The sequence below is a fragment of the Balaenoptera borealis genome (genome assembly GCF_965194805.1).
Source record: "Balaenoptera borealis genome assembly, chromosome: 3".
NCBI lineage: Eukaryota > Metazoa > Chordata > Mammalia > Artiodactyla > Balaenopteridae > Balaenoptera > Balaenoptera borealis.
This window is the reverse complement of record NC_138866.1, coordinates 180,824,216-180,844,301: the sequence shown is the minus strand read 5'-3', so window position 1 is coordinate 180,844,301 and position 20,086 is coordinate 180,824,216. Positions and strand designations below refer to the sequence as shown.

At 40.1% G+C, this 20,086-nt stretch overlaps 1 protein-coding gene across 4 annotated transcripts in view; it reads right to left on the bottom strand.

Annotated features, from left to right (window-relative positions):
- The window catches only part of CACNB2 (calcium voltage-gated channel auxiliary subunit beta 2), a 422,488-nt gene that overhangs the window by 253,907 nt on the left and 148,495 nt on the right, over positions 1–20,086 (bottom strand). The window lies entirely within an intron of this gene.

Sequence of the window (20,086 nt, the reverse complement as noted above, 5' to 3'; positions counted from 1 at the left end):
TGTGGTTGCCCAGTGGGGAGGGGGGTGGGGGAGGGACGGATTGGGAGTTTGGGATGAGCAGATGCAAACTATTATATATAGAATGGATAAACAACAAGGTCTTACTGTATAGTACAGGGAACTATATTCAATATCCTGTGATAAACCATAATGGAAAAGAATATGAAAAAATATATCTATGTATAACTGAGTCACTTTGCTGTGCAGCAGAAATGAACACAACATTGTAAATCAACTACACTTCAATAAAAAAAAGAATTTCATCTATGAAGTTATCATGAGGAAACTGATAAAGCAACAATATTATTCCACAAAGCTATTTCAAAGGGTTGACTTTAGGGTAAGTAAAATGTAAGAAAGTCGAATCTTTAAATTGTCATATAACAACCATGTGTGAAATTAAAACCTGGCTGATATCTAAGAAATACTTGATTTATATTCTGTGTCAGTTAAGGACTGATGTGTAACAAATATTCCAAAACTTAATGGCTTAAGCAACAATTTACTATCTCTCATGGTTCTGCGGGGTCATGGGGCTCAGCTGTGCAGTTTCCGTTTGGGGGACTCCGATGTGGTTATGGTCAGTTGGTTGCTGGGCTGAGTCAGCTGAAGCTTTGACTGGGTCGGACATCCCAGATGGCTCACCCACATGCCTAACAGATGATGTTGGCCATCAGCTGGGACCTCAGCTGGGGCTGGTGACCACAGAAAAACATGTGACCTCTCCATGTGGCTGGAGTGTCTCACAGTATGCCATCTAGGTTCCAAGAAGCAAGCATTCCAAGATACCCTGGGGGGAGCTGCAAAGATTCTTTCCTAACCTTGAAAATCACACAACACTACTTCCACCATAGTCTACATGTCAAAACTGAGTCACAGGACCAGCCCAGATTCAGAGGGAGGGGACTATACAAGGGCATGAATACTGGCCATGTGGCTCATGGTGAGGGCAGAGCGGCAACTGTGGACACCATCTACAACACATCCAAAAACCACCATACACAGCTGGGTGAAGAACTGAGGATAATTCTGTATTTGATTAGCATGAGACTTCTGCAAGTCATGTGCACCTGTGTCTCCAACTTAGCTAATGGATATTTAGCTAATTATTTCTCACAGAGCCCCAAATGAATTCCTTTCCTGTTGAATTTCTTATTTTGGCCTTGGATAGGTGAAAATGGGGCCAAATATGTGATTTAGTACTCCCTAGTTCCCCATTATCTCTAAAAGTTCAACCATTCTCATTTAACTCCTTCAATAAGTGCGATCTGTCTTGAAGACAAGAGATTCATTATAGGTTGTTGTTTTTTTTCTTCTTCATACCCTTTCCATATGAAAGACCAAGCATACTGCCTAGTACACAGAAGTCCCCCCAAAATAAACAATTTTCATCATCATAAAATTAAGATGTGCAAAGCTCTTATGGCCTTTGGAAGTGGGTTAGGGGAATAAAACAGAAGTTATCATCAATATGAACTCACAACCCGTACGAACTCCCATGCCAACTCTCCTGGCTCTAAGTTTCTGAGGAAAGAATGAGAGGAAGTTTTACTCCTTGATGTGGTTTAGCATTTTTCTTTCAGGGCATGTATTTGCAATAAAGGATTTGAACTCTATTGTGTCCAACCAGGTATATCCCATTGGTCAAGGATACCTCAGCAGATTAATCTCTTAACTGACCTTTTAGTAGAATTTTAAAAAGTAGAAACAGATAAACTAGGTGAATTAACAAGTTAGACTATAAAGAAAAAAAAAAAAGAAAAATAAACTCCTGTTCCAGTCAATACAGGTCTTTCAGGGTCTGTATTTCCCCAAAGATTCAGAACTCACTAAGAATTCTATAAAACATTATCTCATTGAATTAATTAGTCTTCTTAATAACCTATATGGCAGGGACTGTTACTCTTTCCAGTTTATAGGAAATGTCAAGTGACCACTGGCAACACCTGTACAGTCTGATGCCAACATCTGCTCGCTTGGTTGGTGTATCTTTCGGTTATAATAAGAACAGCTGACCAGTGCTGCCACCCACTGTGGGCCCTGAGACAGGTTCATAGCATCCCATTCTCTCAACCCACCTCTGATTTCAGCCACAACCGCCATTTACTCTGTGTCCTACTTCAAGCCCAAGACAGGCAACTTCCCACTCTCTGCTCGTGTCTTAGATCCTGCAAACATCCGCTCAGTCTGACAGCCAGCACAGAAGTGTGGGGGGACTCACTGACCCTAGAGTCAGCTCTCAATGAACAGCAGACAGGAGCTGGTGAATACATGCTCCTGATGGCCATCATCCTGAGAGTGGACAATTCTGGGAGGTTTTGGTATAGTTCTCAGGGAGGTTGGAGGAATCTAGCCCCCTTTGCCTACGACCTTGATAATGATCTTTTCTATTGGTTTTTCCTCCTTCCCTGTCTCCCAGAGACCACCAGCCCAATAAACTGCCTACACTGAATCCTTGTCTCAGGCTCTGCTTTGGGGAAACAAGGTCTGTTATTATTAGATGCATCCACTCTATTCAGTGGAGAGAATGGAGTACACATTCCAAATCTGTGTTTCTTCTGTGAATTCACTAAGTGAGCCCCTCCTGAAAGAGGTCTTTGGAGATTACTGAGTAGCTGTAGTTTTCACATCCAGGCCCTTTAGTTATCTCTCTAATTAGATGGTGATCCCCTTGAGGATAAGTGCTTTGACTTTGAGTCATTTCTCACATTGCACACAAATGGCTGCTTGGCATTTAACAGGTGCTCAATTAGTACAGGCTGACTAAGTAAGTGGTTCTCCCCCTTGAAAGTGTTACCTCTTTATGTCCTCATCTATTAAAAATGCAAGCAGTATCTCCCTAGTGTATCCTCCATAGGAAATTTTCTCTGACTAAGCAGTGCTTTTTCCTAAACTCCAACTATCCAACACTAATGAGTGTTATTTTGTAAGGACATGACTAACAGTCAGATAGGCTCAATAGAGATGAAGTAAGCGTGGCAGAAAGAGCATAGATTTGGAGTCAGACAGACCAGGGTTGCATTCCGACACCTCCATTTACAAAATATGGAAACTGGGGCAAGGTAATTAACATTATCGGACCTGTGTCCTTATCCACATAAAGATTCAAGTGATACCAACCCTGCAGAGCTTTTGTGAGCATTTTATGAAATCACGTGTAAAGAGTGTTGGAAAGGAAAGCACACCGTAGCTCAGTACCTGGGATCTACCTGCTCCTGGGTTCATGCTTGGTTTTCATGAGCTACTTATTGTGTGATCAATATATAAACCTGTTTGAGTCTTAGATTTCTCTTTTGTAAGGGAAGGATAATTAATAACTTTCATGTTTACCAAATATGGCTGAAGCCAACATCAAATAAAATCATGCATGTGAAAGTTACTTGAGATTTGCAAAAGTAATGATGGGTAGTAGAGGAAGTGGGGGTGAGGCTGTCATGCACAGTGGTACAGTCTGTGCACTGCACAAAGGCCCTTCAAAATTGATTACTGTGAAGTAATCTTTCAACATAAAATTTATGTCTATTCAAAACGAATCTATGAGAACACATGTTTTTTGAGTGAAGCCAGTTAACAATTTATACATTTGTTTTTCTTAATTATTAATGAATAGTATAATGAATAAATTGATGGACTAATGAAACATACACGTTATAAAAACTTGGCTCTGATGATTTGAAACAGCTGTCAAATTTTTTTTTCTCTTCGATAGGAAATTGTTTTGTTTAGCTCAAGTCAGGGCTATTAGCACCAATGACTTTGAAAAGCTCTGTATTTAGTTTAGATCAATCTGAGTATTTCTTCCAATGTTTACTTTTTTATTTAAATTGGGGTTTTGTCACAAATAGATACCCAGCTATTGCACAAGAATCTCAGTTGTGTTCATATCTTGCATATCTGGAAAAAAAATCATTTGGAAGGGAAATAAAATCCACCCAGAATTATGGTAAATGCACCCATTTATTTATTCATCCAGCATGTAGTAAGTATGCCATGGGCCATGCCTTTCCAACTGGAATACTAATAAGTTGCCTAAAATTCTGTCAGTGGGTCATGAGACTTCTTACAAGAATTTGTCATCCTCTGATGACTTATCAACTAAATGCTGACCTTTTGTGGATGACAAATTCTTCAAGGGCAAGAACCATATTCATCATTTTTATATATACTACTATGACATATCATATACAAAAAAATGTTGGCTGAAATGATAATCCAAGCGCCTGCCAAGTGAACTTCAAAGACGCATCCCAGTAGAGCACTCTGCAGTCACATCACCCAGCGAGGACAAGGACATGGCAAATGTCATAAAACAATGACTTCTTAAGCAAGGGTCTAACCACAGCATCCGTCCCCTTGAAGGGACTCATCAATAATGACTTGTCATTCGATAATGGTCACAAAGCCATTTTCTGGCTCTTTCTGACTGAACACTGGGAGGGGAGGGGAGAAAGGGAAATGGGGGAGGGTCAGGGAGGGAGGGGGGTGTCTGAACTTCTTCCAGGAAGAACAGAACCATTTGTTTGTACCAGTTCTGGGACAGCTTTCAAAAAGAGAGCCAAAGCCATTCAGATTTTATTAATTTGGCCAACTCAATTAAAACGTCCTTGATAAGAAAAAGGTGAAGGAATGGCTATAGAGGATTCATGAGTTTTGCAAGCATCCTTCATTTCAACCCAAACTTACTAGGGATTAAAAAAAAAAAACAACCTATTTTCAGAGGCAATTAACCCAAAATACATTGTGAAAAGCAGAGTCACTATCTGTGGCTACAGATATCTGTGGCCATTTTGTATTCTCATTTCCTTTATTACAGATGCAATTTTATCTAAATAAACTATGTTTTATGAGTAAAAACAAGAAAAATTAGAATCTCCGTAATTTAGTTTCATTTTTTCCCCTTCTGTCAACAGCCCCCATCGCTGAGACTCTTATCTTTGTATCATGTCATCTCGAAAACATATGAGAGTGTGGTCCTCCTGACCTTCCCCATCCAAGTTTAACTGTCTAAGCTGCCAAAAGAGCCTTCCTTGAGTGCCTCTGTTCACATCAGTGTAGATTTACGATCATGAATAAGGCAGCTTTTTATTTCTTCCCACATCAAGTCTTAATCCAAATCCTCCATCTCTTTGGTTGTGATGTATACGTAGCAGTTCTATGATTAGGCTTGAAATTAATCTGTGTAGTGACAGTAATATTAAAACAATCATTTTCTTCTTATTAGATATATGGGTACACAAATCTTCACAATAGCCAGAAAATCATCTATTTCTGGATAGGACTCAGGCTACGGACTTAAATCCAGGAGTTGAGCCAAAACTTATGCATCAATAGCCACATTATATTAGAACTGGTTATAGGAAACTGGTTCCCAAATCCCCACAGAAGATCTGCCTTAGTGAGGATAACAGTCTGGGGATTCAAAAACAGTATTTTTTTTTTTTTTAAATGAAAGAGATGTAATTTTATTCCATGTTATATATTATAAATTCTTTGAGGAAAGGGACTATTTAATTCATCTTTATATTCCCCCAAATAACAGAGTACCTGATATGTGCTAGGCACTAGATAAATATTGAATAAATGACTAAACCTAAACATCATTAAGCTAAAAATTAAATGTTTCGATTTGCAGTGCATGAGATATCATGCTTTGATTATCATCCTTATTTTCTGAACCTCTTCATAAATATTTCATCTCTACCTTGCATGTCATATCATTTAAGTTTATGCTAACATTTGGCGTTCACTCTTATCTCCTCAATCTGTCAAGTATTTTCCTTGTTTTATTTGGTTGAAAAGGACAGAGATCACTGAAACCTCCATCCTGCCCCCCAAGTGGCGGGGCCTTAACTAAAGGATACACATTGGGAGGAACTCAGAAAACCTGAACAATCAGACTGCAGCAAAGCCAGGAACCATTTCAGATCTTCAATCTCACGCTTCCGCAAAGCTCTGTTTTCCCTACCCTGGGCCACTATGACCATTTGCTCCTTTTCCTATATATGCTCTTTCCCACAGAGCTTCTGCCTCCTTAGAGTATCAATGCTTTTACCAAAAACTTGGGGTTGACCACGAGTCCAAATGACTATGACTCTCATCTGTGACAATTTTTCAGCTCTTGCTCCCAATGGTAACTGAATCTGTGGGTTCCCCACTCAAATTTCTAAACCAAAGTTCTCATCTTAATCCAACACATTTTGGCTTCCTGTTGGGGTAGGCGGAGAGTGCAGTCCATGTGGGTCACAGGGGGCTGCCCTTTGGCAGGAACGACGGGTTCAGCAATTTCACAGCGCCGAAGGCTATAGGCTGGCAAGTACGTGACTGAAATTCTAATAAGCTGACATAATTATTCACTTCATTATATTGCTTATATCAGTTTCACTCTTCGCTTCTAAGATTAAGCTATTATGAAATTGTCTGAGTTCATTGTTTTTGTGCCCTAAGTGTGCAGCCGTTCTAATCTTTCACATTATGTGAACCTGAAAACAATGCATAGAACACTGATGTTCGGTATTTATTGATTAGCTATTATTTGGAATGACTGTAAAATATGTTTTAATACTTTGACTTATTGACATTTATGAAGGACTGGCCAAGAACGAAGAAAAGTTGAATCATAAGTTCTTGATTTAATCTGAACAAAGTCTCATACTCTGGTTGCAATTAAGTCACATACTTTGAAACCAGAGAAATCAGTTCATATTACTAATAATAAAAGCTGATGGGGAAGATTTACTCTGAAATTTAAAATCTTGAGCTTAGTTGGACTGCATGGTAATTTAGGCACCATTAATAAAAACATTTATTGTGTTAGTCTAGGTTTTACAAAAAGCAGAGCCATTATTTAAAATCAATAAAATTGAAAAACCATTCTTGCATGGGAGACAATGAACAGACTTTATTTTCTTCCTGCAGCAATTCATCTACCATGAGAATACTTCTCTGTGCATACCCTTTCATCAGCTTCTAGAAGCTGAGTTTCAAAAACACATGTGTCTGCAGTCTCCTGTATCTAGTCCCTTATTATGAGGCTAACCTTTCCCCTTAATGAAGAAGTACTTGCATTAACAGGACAATGTTGGGAAATGAATTCGGAAAGCTAGTATTTAGATGGCACATCAGTACTTACATCTGACCCTTCAAAGCTCTAGCAGTTAACTAAGACCTATAGCCTGAAATCTAACCACAGATGAAACTGTACCAATTCCAAATGAATGCCATTTTCTCCAGATAGTAATGGAGCAAAGCTGTCAGAGAGAAATCCTCAGCGACTTAACGAGAATATAAAATGCCATGGAGAAGTGCCAGTCTCATCAAGGACTTAAAAAGTAGAGTAAATATGGAATATCCAGTCAACTCAGAAAAAAAAGTCAGATTGTCATCTCATTTTTCATGAAGCTGTAACGTGAAGAGAACCCAAATCAGTGTCTTTTAAGAGTATTCTTTAATCCAATTGTACTGCCAATCAGGGCTCAAGAGTCAAGTTCAATGGAAAAAATAGTGCAATAAGGGATCATACAAGAAAATTCAGAGAAGTACCCTCCAGCAGTGATGGCTTTTCCCTTTGAAGTGGAGACACATTTCAAAATTTTAAGTGCTTCTCGGCTGGTAGAAGTAAGAATTCTATTATTTTTAAATGGTAATGAGCACATAATAACTAGCGTTCAGAAATGAAAATTCTATGAAATTGGTTGCATCAAGAGGGATTGACCAAGAGTTCTTTAAAAGAATACATTTTTAAAACCAGAAGAGGGACTTCGCTGGTGGCACAGTGGTTAAGAATCCGCTTGCCAATGCAGCGGACACGGGTTCGGGCCCTTCTCCGGGAAGATCCCACATGCCACGGAGCAACCAAGTCCGTGCGTCACAACTATTGAGCCTACACTCTAGAGACCAAGAGCCACAACGACTGAGCTCGCGTGCCACAACTACTGAAGCCTGCACACCTAGAGCCTGTGCTCCGCAACAAGAGAAGCCACAGCAATGAGAAGCTCGCGCACCACAATGAAGAGCAGCCCCCGCTCTCAGCAACTAGAAGAAAGCCCACGCACAGCAATGAAGACCCAATGCAGCCAAAAATAAATAAAATAAAATAAAACATTTAAAAAAACCCAAGAATTTAACTGAAGCGGAGGTCTACCCTATAAGATTAAAAAAAAAAATACACAGATTTCTCTTTTAGAATGTTTGTGACCCCAAAGGAAGAGAGGCCATGACAGGGGAAGCTTTGACCTCTGTACCCACCTTCAATCAGACAAAACTTAATAGGCAAACTTTGCTGAGAGCCCTCATATACAAGATTACAAGTTCTAAGGTCTGTCTGTATTGCTGTCTTATTCAAATTTGGGGAGTAGACATTTGGAAGTTGGTTCAGGAAACTTCTGCATGTAATTAAATCACTCTTTAAGACATATTCAGTGCTCTTACAGAAAAAAAAAAAGATGCTGAGATACTGATTGTTACTCATAATTTGAAACAATTTTGTAAACTCTCTTTCTTATGCCTTCCCAGTTCAGATGCCTTCTCTCCCTTCTCTATTTTTCTAGAACTGAAATTGATTTTCATCAAAATAAGTGGACAGGTTGGAAAGCTGCCCATACGTTTTCCCAGTGTAGCCCATCACACCAAAAATACATATCCTACTTCTTTCTGCGGCATCTATAATGATTTCACAATTAGAGGTCATTAAGACTCCCAAAGAGAAGAGCTTCCTAGAAATACAAAATCCACATTATATCTTTCATGGTAGACATTTACCAAAACTGTGTCTGCACAGACCCATGGTTCCAATAAGGTCAGTGGTGCACAAGTAGAAATTAACGGCATGAACCGGATCAAGCAATAAAAGTTGTACCTTAGAAGGAGACAATTAATACGTTATTTTGTGTTAGATCTTTTACTGATAGACTCCTCACAGCATTGCTTAACTGATTCTGTAAACTTCAATTGTAATTTAATATTATAATTCAATAAGTTGCCAATATTTACAGAATGTCTGAATAAAATCTTTACTGTCATTATTAGTTATTTAGATCGATTCAAATACTAGGTCTTTACTCTTGACAAGTTGTTATCAGGCACTAATTCTCCTGGAAAGGCAATTCTGGATTTTTCCTACAAACTCGCATTGCCATGAGCTACCTTGTCCATAATCCCCGTTTATGTAACTGAGAAACACCAGCATTGCTAAGCTTGAAGGTCATGTTTTACTTTCTAAGCTTTAACCACAGGAGAGTGTGGTTCGTTAAAACAAAAATCTTATGACTGTGTTCTTTGTATGTGTAAACATCACCCGTGGTTTCTGCCATCCAGGATCTATTCTTTTTTCTAGAAACAAGACGTGGATTTTCCTTTGGAAATTCTCTTCCTCCATCGTATGCTGGCTTGATGAGAGTCTGTCAAGTCATCTTCCCCTCTTCTGGCCTGAGAAGATCCTCTGGGGTCATCTCTCCCAGGAAGTGAACCTTGAGTAACTTGACACAAGTCAACTTGAGGTGAGTCACACTCATCTCAGAGGAAGGACTCTGAAGAGCCCAGCCATGATTCCCGACACCCCAATCCTGACTTTCAAATGTTCTGTGATTCTCTGAGCTCTCCACAAACAATTTTGTGCACAGAAATCAAACTGAGAGATGACCAAACATTAAATGAAGATGATCGATCCCTGAGATGCAGATTCTATGGGTCTGGGATGGTTCCAGGGACCTGCATTTTTTTGGACAAACATCCCCAAGAATTCTTATGCCAGTGACTCAAAGAACACACTGAAAAACATTAGTGTGAATTGCCAATGAATTCTATGTTTAAATTAAAAAGAGGTGATTTTTATTGTGTATCACCAAATGATCTTAATCACTCCTTATAAAGCTTTGAAAAGTGATGATTATTATAGAGGTGTGTTACCTTGGGAGAGAAGAGAGATTCCAGATCTTTTGAGTGGATTCTTTTTTTTAAACTCCCCCTTCCCTGCCATCCTGCCCTTGCCCCCTTCAACCAGAACCCTTGAAAAATTGTGAAGAAGCTTCTATTCCTGATGAGAGTGTGTCCTATTAATCTTTGTACAGAAAAAAGGTTGTGATCCACCACTTCTGAATGACTATCACTTTGTTTCATAGTCTGAAATCCACCCAAAAGAACAACCTGATTTTCCCAATAATGAAATTACCAAAGAGGACTCAATGACTCATTTGGGGAAAGCTTCAAAGAAGAACTGAGAACATTACCAAAAAAAAAAAAAAATAGTGAGAGACAGAAACTTCAACATACCCACAGGCTTAGAAATGGCTTTGCCTCTTAGTCCTTTATTCTATTCTACATTGCTGTTTGGAAATCAGAGTGGATTATATAAATTATTCCTTTGGTGATGGAGAGGAGAAAGGTGATTGGTTCATCACAAAAGTGCAAGGGGAGAAGATGGTGGAAGAGTGAGACATGGAGATCAACTTCCTCCCCACAAATACATCAGAAATACATCTACATGTGGAACAACTCCTACAGAACACCTACTGAACGCTGGAAGAAGACCTCAGACCTCCCAAAAGGCAAGAAACTCCCCACGTCCTTGGGTAGGGCAAAAGAAAACAGAAAAAACAGAGACAAAAGAATAGAGACAGGACCTGCACCTCTGGAGGGAGCTGTGAAGGAGGAAAGGTTTCCACACACTAGGAGCCCCTTCGCGGGCAGAGACTGCGAGTGGCAGAGGGGGAAGCTTCGGAGCCACGGAGGAGAGTGCAGCCACAGGGGTGCGGAGGGGAGAGAGGAGAGATTCCTGCACAGAGGATCGGCGCCGACCAGCACTCACCAGCCCGAGAGGCTTGTCTGCTCACCCGCTGGGGCGGGCGGGGGCTGGGAGCTGAGGCTCGGGCTTCGGTCGGATCGCAGGGAGAGGACTGGGGTTGGCGGCGTGAACACAGCCTGAAGGGGTCTAGTGCGCCACAGCTAGCCGGGAGGGAGTCCGGGAAAAGTCTGGAGCTGCCGAAGAGGCAAGAGACCACTGTTTCCTGGGGCGCAAGGAGAGGGGATGAAGAGCGCCGCTTAAAGGAGCTCCAGAGACGGGCACGAGCCGTGGCTATCAGTGCGGACCCCAGAGACGGGCAGGAGACGCTAAGGCTGCTGCTGCCGCCACCAAGAAGCCTGTGTGCGAGCACAGGTCACTCTCCACACCGCCCCTCCCGGGAGCCGGTGCAGCCCACCACAGCCAGGGTCCCGTGATCCAGGGACAACTTCCCCGGGAGAACGCACGGCGCGCCTCAGGCTGGTGCAACTCATGCCGGCCTCTGCCGCCGCAGGCTCGCCCCGCCTCCTCCGTACCGCTCCCTCCCCCCAGCCTGAGTGAGCCAGAGCCCCCGAATCAGCTGCTCCTTTAACCCCGTCCTGTTTGGGCGGGGAACAGACGCCCTCAGGCGACCTACACACAGAGGCGGGTCCAAATCCAAAGCTGAACCCCAGGAGCTGTGCGAACAAAGAAAAGAAAGGGAAATCTCTCCCAGCAGCCTCAGGAGCAGCGGATTAAATCCCCACAGTCAACTTGATGTACCTGCATCTGTGGAATACCTGAATAGACAACAAATCATCCCAAATTGAGGTGGACTTTGAGAGCAACGATATATATATATTTTTTTCCTTTTCCTCTTTTTTGTGAATGTGTATGTGTATGCTTCTGTGTGTGATTTTGTCTGTATAGCGTTGCTTTTACCATTTGTCCTAGGGTTCTGTCTGTTTTTTTGTTTTTTGGTTTTTTTTAGTATAGTTTTTAGTGCTTGTTATCATTGGTGGATTTGTTTTTTGGTTTGGTTGTTCCCTTCTTTCTTTTTTATTTTATTACTTAAAAAATTTTTTTTAATAATTATTTTTTATTTTAATAACTTTTTAAATTTTCTTTTTTCTTTCTCTTTTTCTCCCTTTTCTTCTGAGCCGTGTGGATGACAGGGTCTTGGTGCTCCAGCTGGGCATCAGGACTGTGCCTCTGAGGTGGGAGAGCCGAGTTCAGGATATTGGTCCACCAGAGAACTCCCAGCTCCACATGATATCAAACGGCAAAAATCTCCCAGAGATCTCCATCTCAACTCCAAGACCCAGCTCCACTCAACGACCAGCAAGCTCCAGTGCTGGACACCCTATGCCAAAAAACTAGCAAGACAGGAACACAACCCCACCCATTACCAAAGAGGCTGCCTAAAATCATAATAAGGTCACAGACACCCCAAAACACACCACCAGAGGCGGACTTGCCCATGAGAAAGACAAGATCCAGCTTCATCCACCAGAACACAGGCACTAGTCCCCTCCACCAGGAAGCCTACACAACCCACTGAACCAACCTTATCCATTGGGAGCAGACACCAAAAACAACAGGAACTACGAACCTGAAGCCTGCAAAAAGGAGACCCCAAACACAGTAAGTTAAGCAAAATGAGAAGACAGAGAAACACACAGCAGATGAAGGAGCAAGGTAAAAACCCACCAGGTCAAACAAATGAAGAGGAAATAGGCAGTCTACCTGAAAAAGAATTCAGAATAATGATAGTAAAGATGAACCAAAATCTTGGAAATAGAATGGAGAAAATACAAGAAACGTTTAACAAGGACCTAGAAGAACTAAAGAGCAAACAAACAATGATGGACAACACAATAAATGAAATTAAAAATTCTCTAGAAGGAATCAATAGCAGAATAACTGAGGCAGAAGAATGGATAAGTGACCTGGAAGATAAAAGAGTGGAAATAACTACTGCAGAGCAGAATAAAGAAAGAAGAATGAAAAGAATTGAGAAAATCTCAGAGACCTCGGGGACAACATGAAACACACCAACATTTGAATTATAGGCGTCCCAGAAGAAGAAGAGAGAAAGAAAGGGACTAAGAAAATATTTGAAGAGATTATAGCTGAAAACTTCCCTAATATGGGAAAGGAAATAGTTAATCAAGTCCAGGAAGTGCAGAGAGTCCCATACAGGATAAGTCCAAGGAGAAACACGCCAAGACACATATTAATCAAACTATCAAAAACTAAATACAAAGAAAAAAATTTAAAAGCAGCAAGGGAAAAACAACAAATAACACACAAGGGAAACCCCATAAGGTTAACAACTGATCTTCAAGCAGAAACTCTGCAAGCCAGAAGGGAGTGGCAGGACATATTTAAAGTGATGAAAGGGAAAAACCTACAACCAGGATTACTCTACCCAGCAAGGATCTCATTCAGATTTGACAGAGAAATTAAAACCTTTACAGGGAAGCAAAAGCTAAGACAATTCAGCACCACCAAACCAGCCTTACAACAAATGCTAAAGGAACTTCTCTAGGCAGGAAACACAAGAGAAGGAAAAGACCTACAGTAACAAACCCAAAACAGTTAAGAAAATGGTAATAGGAACATACATATTGATAATTACCTTAAATATAAATGGATTAAGTGCTCCAACCAAAAGACATAGACTGGCTGAATGGATACAAAAACAAGACCCCATAAACATGCTGTCTACAAGAGACCCACTTCAGACCTAGGGACACATACAGACTGAAAGTGAGGGGATGGAAAAAGATATTTCATGCAAATGGAAATCAAAAGAAGGCTGGAGTAGCAATTCTCACATCAGACAAAAAAGACTTTAAAACAAAGACTATCAAAAGAGACAAAGAAGGACATTACATAATGATCAAGGGATCAATCCAAGAAGAAGATAAAACAATTGTAAATATTTATGCACCCAAGATAGGAGCACTTCAATACATAAGGCAAATGCTAACAGCCATAAAAGGGGAAATTGACAGTAACACAATCATAGTAGGGGACTTTAACATCCCACTTTCACCAATGGACAGATCATCCAAACAGAAAATAAGGAAACACAAGCTTTAAATGATACATTAAACAAGATGGACTTAATTGATATTTATAGGACATTCCATCCAAAAACAACAGAATACACTTTCTTCTCAAGTGCTCATGGACATTCTCCAGGATAGATCATATCTTGGGTCACAAATCAAGCCTTGGTAAATTTAAGAAAATTGAAATCGTGTCAAATATCTTTTCCGACCACAATGCTCTGAGACTAGATATCAATTACAGGAAAAAATCTGAAAGAAATACAAACACATGGAGGCTAAACAATACACTACCTAATAACCAAGAGATCACTGAAGAAATCAAAGAGGAAATCAAAAAATACCTAGAAACAAATGACAATGAAAACACGACGACCCAGAACCTATGGGATGCAGCAAAAGCAGTTCTAAGAGGGAAGTTTATAGCAATACAAACCTACCTTACGAAACAAGAAACTTCTCAAATAAACAACCTAACCTTACACCTAAAGCAATTAGAGAAAGAACAAAAATACCCACAAAGTTAGCAGAAGGAAAGAAATCATAAAGATCAGATCAGAAATAAATGAAAAAGAAATGAAGGAAACAATAGCAAAGATCAATAAAACTAAAAGCTGGTTCTTTGAGAAGATAAACAAAATTGATAAACCATTAGCCAGACTCATCAAGAAAAAAAGGGAGAAGACTCAAATCAATAGAATTAGAAATGAAAAAGGAGAAGTAACAACTGACACTGCAGAAATACAAAGGATCATGAGAGATTACTACAAGCAACTATATGCCAATAAAATGGACAATCTGGAAGAAATGGACAAATTCTTAGAAAAGCACAACCTTCCAAGACTGAGCCAGGAAGAAACAGAAAATATAAATAGACCAATCACAAGCACTGAAATTGAAACTGTGATTAAAAATATTCCAACAAACAAAAGCCCAGGACCAGATGGCTTCACAGGCGAATCATATCAAACATTTAGAGAAGAGCTAACACCTATCCTTCTCAAACTCTTCCAAAATATAGCAGAGGGAGGAACACTCCCAAAATCATTCTACGAGGCCACCATCACCCTGATACCAAAACCAGACAAAGATGTCACAAAGAAAGACAACTACAGGCCAATATCACTGATGAACATAGATGCAAAAATCCTCAACAAAATACTAGCAAACAGAATCCAACAGCACATTAAAAGGATCATACACCATGATCAAGTGGGGTTTATCCCAGGAGTGCAAGGATTCTTCAATATATGCAAATAAACCAATGTGATACACCATATTAACAAACTGAAGAAAAAAAACCATATGTTCATCTCAATAGATGCAGAAAAAGCTTTCGACAAAATTCAACACCTATTTATGATAAAAACCCTCCAGAAAGTAGGCATAGAGGGAACTTACCTCAACATAATAGAGGCCATATATGACAAACCCACAGCCAACATCGTTCTCAATGGTGAAAAACTGAAACCATTTCCACTAAGATCAGGAACAAGACAAGGTTGCCCACTCTCACCAGTATTATTCAACATTGTTTTGGAAGTTTTAGCCACAGCAATCAGAGAAGAAAAAGAAATAAAAGAATCCAAATCAGAAAAGAAGAAGTAAAGCTGTCACTGTTTGCAGATGACATGATACTATAAATAGAGAATCCTAAAGATGCTACCATAAAACTACTAGAGCTAATCAATGAATTTGGTAAAGTAGCAGGATACAAAATTAATGCACAGAAATCTCTTGCAATCCTATACACTAATGATGAAAAATCTGAAAGAGAAATTAAGGAAACACTCCCATTTACCACTGCAAGAAAAAGAATAAAATACCTAGGAATAAACCTACCTAAGAGACAAAAGACCTGTATGCAGAAAACTATAAGACAATGACGAAAGAAATTAAAGATGATACAAATAGATGGAGAGATATACCATGTTCTTGGATTGCAAGAATCAACATTGTGAAAATGACTATACTCTCCTCCAAAGCAATCTACAGATTCAGTGCAATCCCTATCAAACTACCAATGGTATTTTTCACAGAACTAGAACAAAAAGTTTCACAATATGTATGGAAACATAAAAGACCCCGAATAGCCAAAGCAGTCTTGTGAAAGAAAAACGGAGCTGGAAGAATCAGGTTTCCTGACTTCAGACTATACTACAAAGCTATAGTAATCAACACAGTATGGTACTGGCACAAAAATAGAAATATAGATCAATGGAACAGGATAGAAAGCCCAGAGATAAACCCATGCACATACGATTGCCTTATTTTTGATAAAGGAGGCAAGAATAAACAAAGGGGAAAAGACAGCCTTTTCAATAAGTGGTGCTGGGAAAACTGGACAGCTACATGTAAAAGAATGAAATTACAACATTCCCTAACACCATACACAAAAATAAACTCAAAATGGATGAAAGACCTAAATGTAAGGCCAGACACTAAAACTGTTAGAGGGAAACATAGGCAGAATACCCTATGATATAAATCACAGCAAGATCCTTTTGGACCCACCTCCTAGAGAAATGGAAATAAAAACAAAAATAAACAAATGGGACCTAATGAAACTTAAAAGCTTTTGCACACGAAAGGAAACCATAAACAAGACGAAAAGACAACCCTTAGAATAGGAGAAAATATTTGCAAATTAAGCAACTGACAAAGCATTAATCTCCAAAATTTACAAGCAGCTCATGCAGCTCAATATCAAAAAAACAAAAAACCCAATCCAAATATGGGCAGAAGACCTAAACAGATATTTCTCCAAAGAAGAGGTACTGATTGCCAACAAACACATGTAAGGATGCTCAACATTACTAATTAGAGAAATGCAAATCAAAACTCCATTGAGGTATCACGTCACACCAGTCAGAATGGTCATCATCAAAAAATCTACAAACAATAAATGCTGGAGAGGGTGTGGAACCCTCTTGCACTGTTAGTGGGAATATAAAGTGATATAGCCACTATGGGGAACAGTATGGAGGTTCCTTAGAAAAGTAAAAATAGAACTACCGTATGAAGCTGCAATTCCACTCCTGGGCATATACCTTGAGAAAACCGTAATTCAAAAAGAATCATGTACCACAATGTTCATTGCAGCTCTATTTACAATAGCCAGGACATGGAAGCAACCTAAGTGTCCATCGACAGATGAATGGATAAAGAAGATGTGGCACATATATACAAAGGAATATTACTCAGCCATAAAAAGAAATGAAATTGAGTCATTTGTAGTGAGGTGGATGGACCTAGCGTCTGTCATATAGAGTGGAGTAAGTCAGCAGGAGAAAAACAAATACCGTATGCTAACACATATATATGGAATCTAAAAAAAAAAAAAATCGTCATGAAGAACCTAAGGGCAGGATGGGAATAAAGATGCGGACCTACTAGAGAATGGACTTGAGAACACGGGGAGGGGGAAGGGTAAGCTGGGACAAAATGAGAGAGTGGCATGTACATATATACACTACCAAATGTAAAATAGATAGCTAGTGGGAAGCAGCTGCACAGGGAGATCACCTCGGTGCTTTGTGACGACCTAGAGGGGTGGGATAGGGAGGGTGGGAGGGAGGGAGACGCAAGAGGGAAGAGATATGGGGATATACGTATATGTATAGCTGATTCACTGTGTTATAAAGCAGAAACTAACACACCATTGTAAAGCAATTATACTCCAATAAAGATGTTAAAAAAAAAAAAAAAGAGTGCAACGGGAAAAAAACCCAGTAAACAAAATTGAGGCTACTTCTGATGATTCAAACAGAAGAGAACTGGCTGTTATCTCAATGTAATACCAAGAAAGAGAACAAACAGAAGACTCTGGCTCAATGGCAAGCAGATCTATTCAGCAGAAAGGTCGTCTGGCAATAGAAGGTCTCTAAACCAACAACACAAAAGGCTGCATCAGAGCACTGCTACCTGAGCTTCGACAGGGGATGTAGGAGGAATGAGGCATCTCCTAAAACAGGTGCCCCTAAGTTATATATGGGAAAGATGTTAGGGCAGCTTTCAATACATAGAGCTGTTAAAGCCTTTAATTCAAGGCTTCAAAAAATAATATGGCGGTACTTTCATTTTTCAATGGCTGTGCTTAAAGATACTTTTAAAATATTTTAAAAAACATATTTACCTATTTGGTAACCAGTGGTTTTTGTTTGTTTGTTTGTTTTGTTTTCATCTGCAGAGCTTACAGGATCTTAGTTCCCAGACCAGGGATGGAACCCATGCCCCCTGCAGTGGAAGCACAGAGTCCTAACCACTGGACCACCAGGGAATTCCTGGTAACCTGTGTTTTTAAATGAAGCTAGTTTGTAGGTTTGGGTTAATTTCATCATTGAAATCAAGCTCAAGTCTCTGCGGCACTGGAGCAGGTCCCTGCCATGGGTAAATGAGCTGGTTCTTGCTTTAGATCCTTAAAAGAAATATCCAGAATCTAATCTAAACAATGAAGGGAGGTCTAAAGAGTAAATGATTGCATAGTTTCAAACTCTTGCAACAAAATTTACCTTCTGCTTTGTAAACATGGAAGAGACCAAGGAACCTAACTTTATATCACAAAACCCTGTTGTGTGTGCGCGCGTGTGCGTGTATATGTGTGTTTACACACGCATATACACATACATAATGAACTTTATGTAAATATAAAATTAAAATTGCATATTATAATGACTAGTGGGAAGAGAAGGGTGTTCATGGAAAAGTAAGAATTTGATAATATTTCTCTAGCACGATTTATTTATTTATTCAACAAATATGTCTTGAACATTGGCCGAAGGCCAGGCATTCTTCCTGGACAACAGGGACGCAACAAGGCAAAGGGAACTAAGGGAACGTAGAGTTCAAAGGAGGGGGGCAGACAAGTAAAGGAGTAATTATGAGAAGGTAAAGGAAGTGCTACCGTCCGAAAAGAGCAAGGATGCCTGACCTGGACTTGGGAACAGACTCTATGAGGAGGAGAGGCAAAAGGTGTTGGGAAGTGAATGACAGTCAATGCCACTGGGACTTCAGAGTGTGAAGGTGCTAAGGGTTAAGGCCCAGGTGGCAAACAAAGGCTTGATCAAGAAGGGCCTTGTACCATGTTGCTTGGATTGTCCTGATATTCTCAGAGAATGGGAATGCACTGAGGATTTTAGGCAAGGAAATAACATGATTGCCTTTGAGGAAAATCACAACGGCGGCTGCAATGTGGAGAAAGGATTGTTGCAGAACGAAGACTAGGACAGGGAGACCATTCAGGAGGTTGCTGCAGCAATTTGGGAGGAAAATAACTGGAGCCTCGACTAGGGTCAAGCTGGGTGGAGTAGAGAAGAGTATAGATTCCAGAGCTCTTGAGGGAGAAGTGATTGAAAGGGATGAGTGATTGGATCTGAGAGTCAAGAGAAACGACAATGATTCGTTTCTGGCTTGGGCAACTGGGAGGATAGTGGCGCCTTTTAATCTGACCAATACAGTGGAAGTAGACACAGGTTTTGGTGGGAGAGTGGAAGGAAGAAGCAGAGATGAGGAGGACCAGGACAAAGACGACTGAATTCAATCTTGCATTGGTTGTGTCTGCGGTGCCCGTGGTGTTTGCAGATGAAGATATCGAAAGGCTTTTGCATGGTTATATGGGTCTGCAACTTGGAGGAAGGATCTGAGCTGGACATACCGATTTAGGGGCCATCAGCGTAGACATCAAACAGTTTTCCTTCAGTCATTTTGGCCATTTCTTCTAAGGCTACTTTTCTTTAGGTTTTCCTTCTTTTAACCATTCCTCAGATGCATGTTGGTATTCATCGGCTTCTCTAAGAATTGACTACCTGACGGCATACCAATATAAATCAGAAAGTGAAGATATCGTATGTATAGGAGAAGGAATAAGAAGAGATATACGGAAACAGGCAAACGAGGCAACACAGAAGCGAAGAAAAAGATGGTTCAAGACAGTTGGATGGGGCCATGACCAATGGATCTGACTCTCTTGACCATTTTGTCTGGAGGGAGATGACTCACCAGGCCAGCATAAATTAATGGAAATATCTCCTAAGATGATTTATGTTCCTCTGCTCAGACCTTATACATCCCTTCAGACCTTCATTTACTTAGGAAATAAGCTAACAAGAAAGGCATGCCACAGTGCAAATGAATTCAAAAGGATGTGACCATCCTTCATGAAACAGTTCTTAGCCTGAAAAGCAAAGCATTAGCACCCTCTCCCATATTTGAGCACATGTGCACATCACACCCCTGAAGGACAGGCCTAAAGAACCAG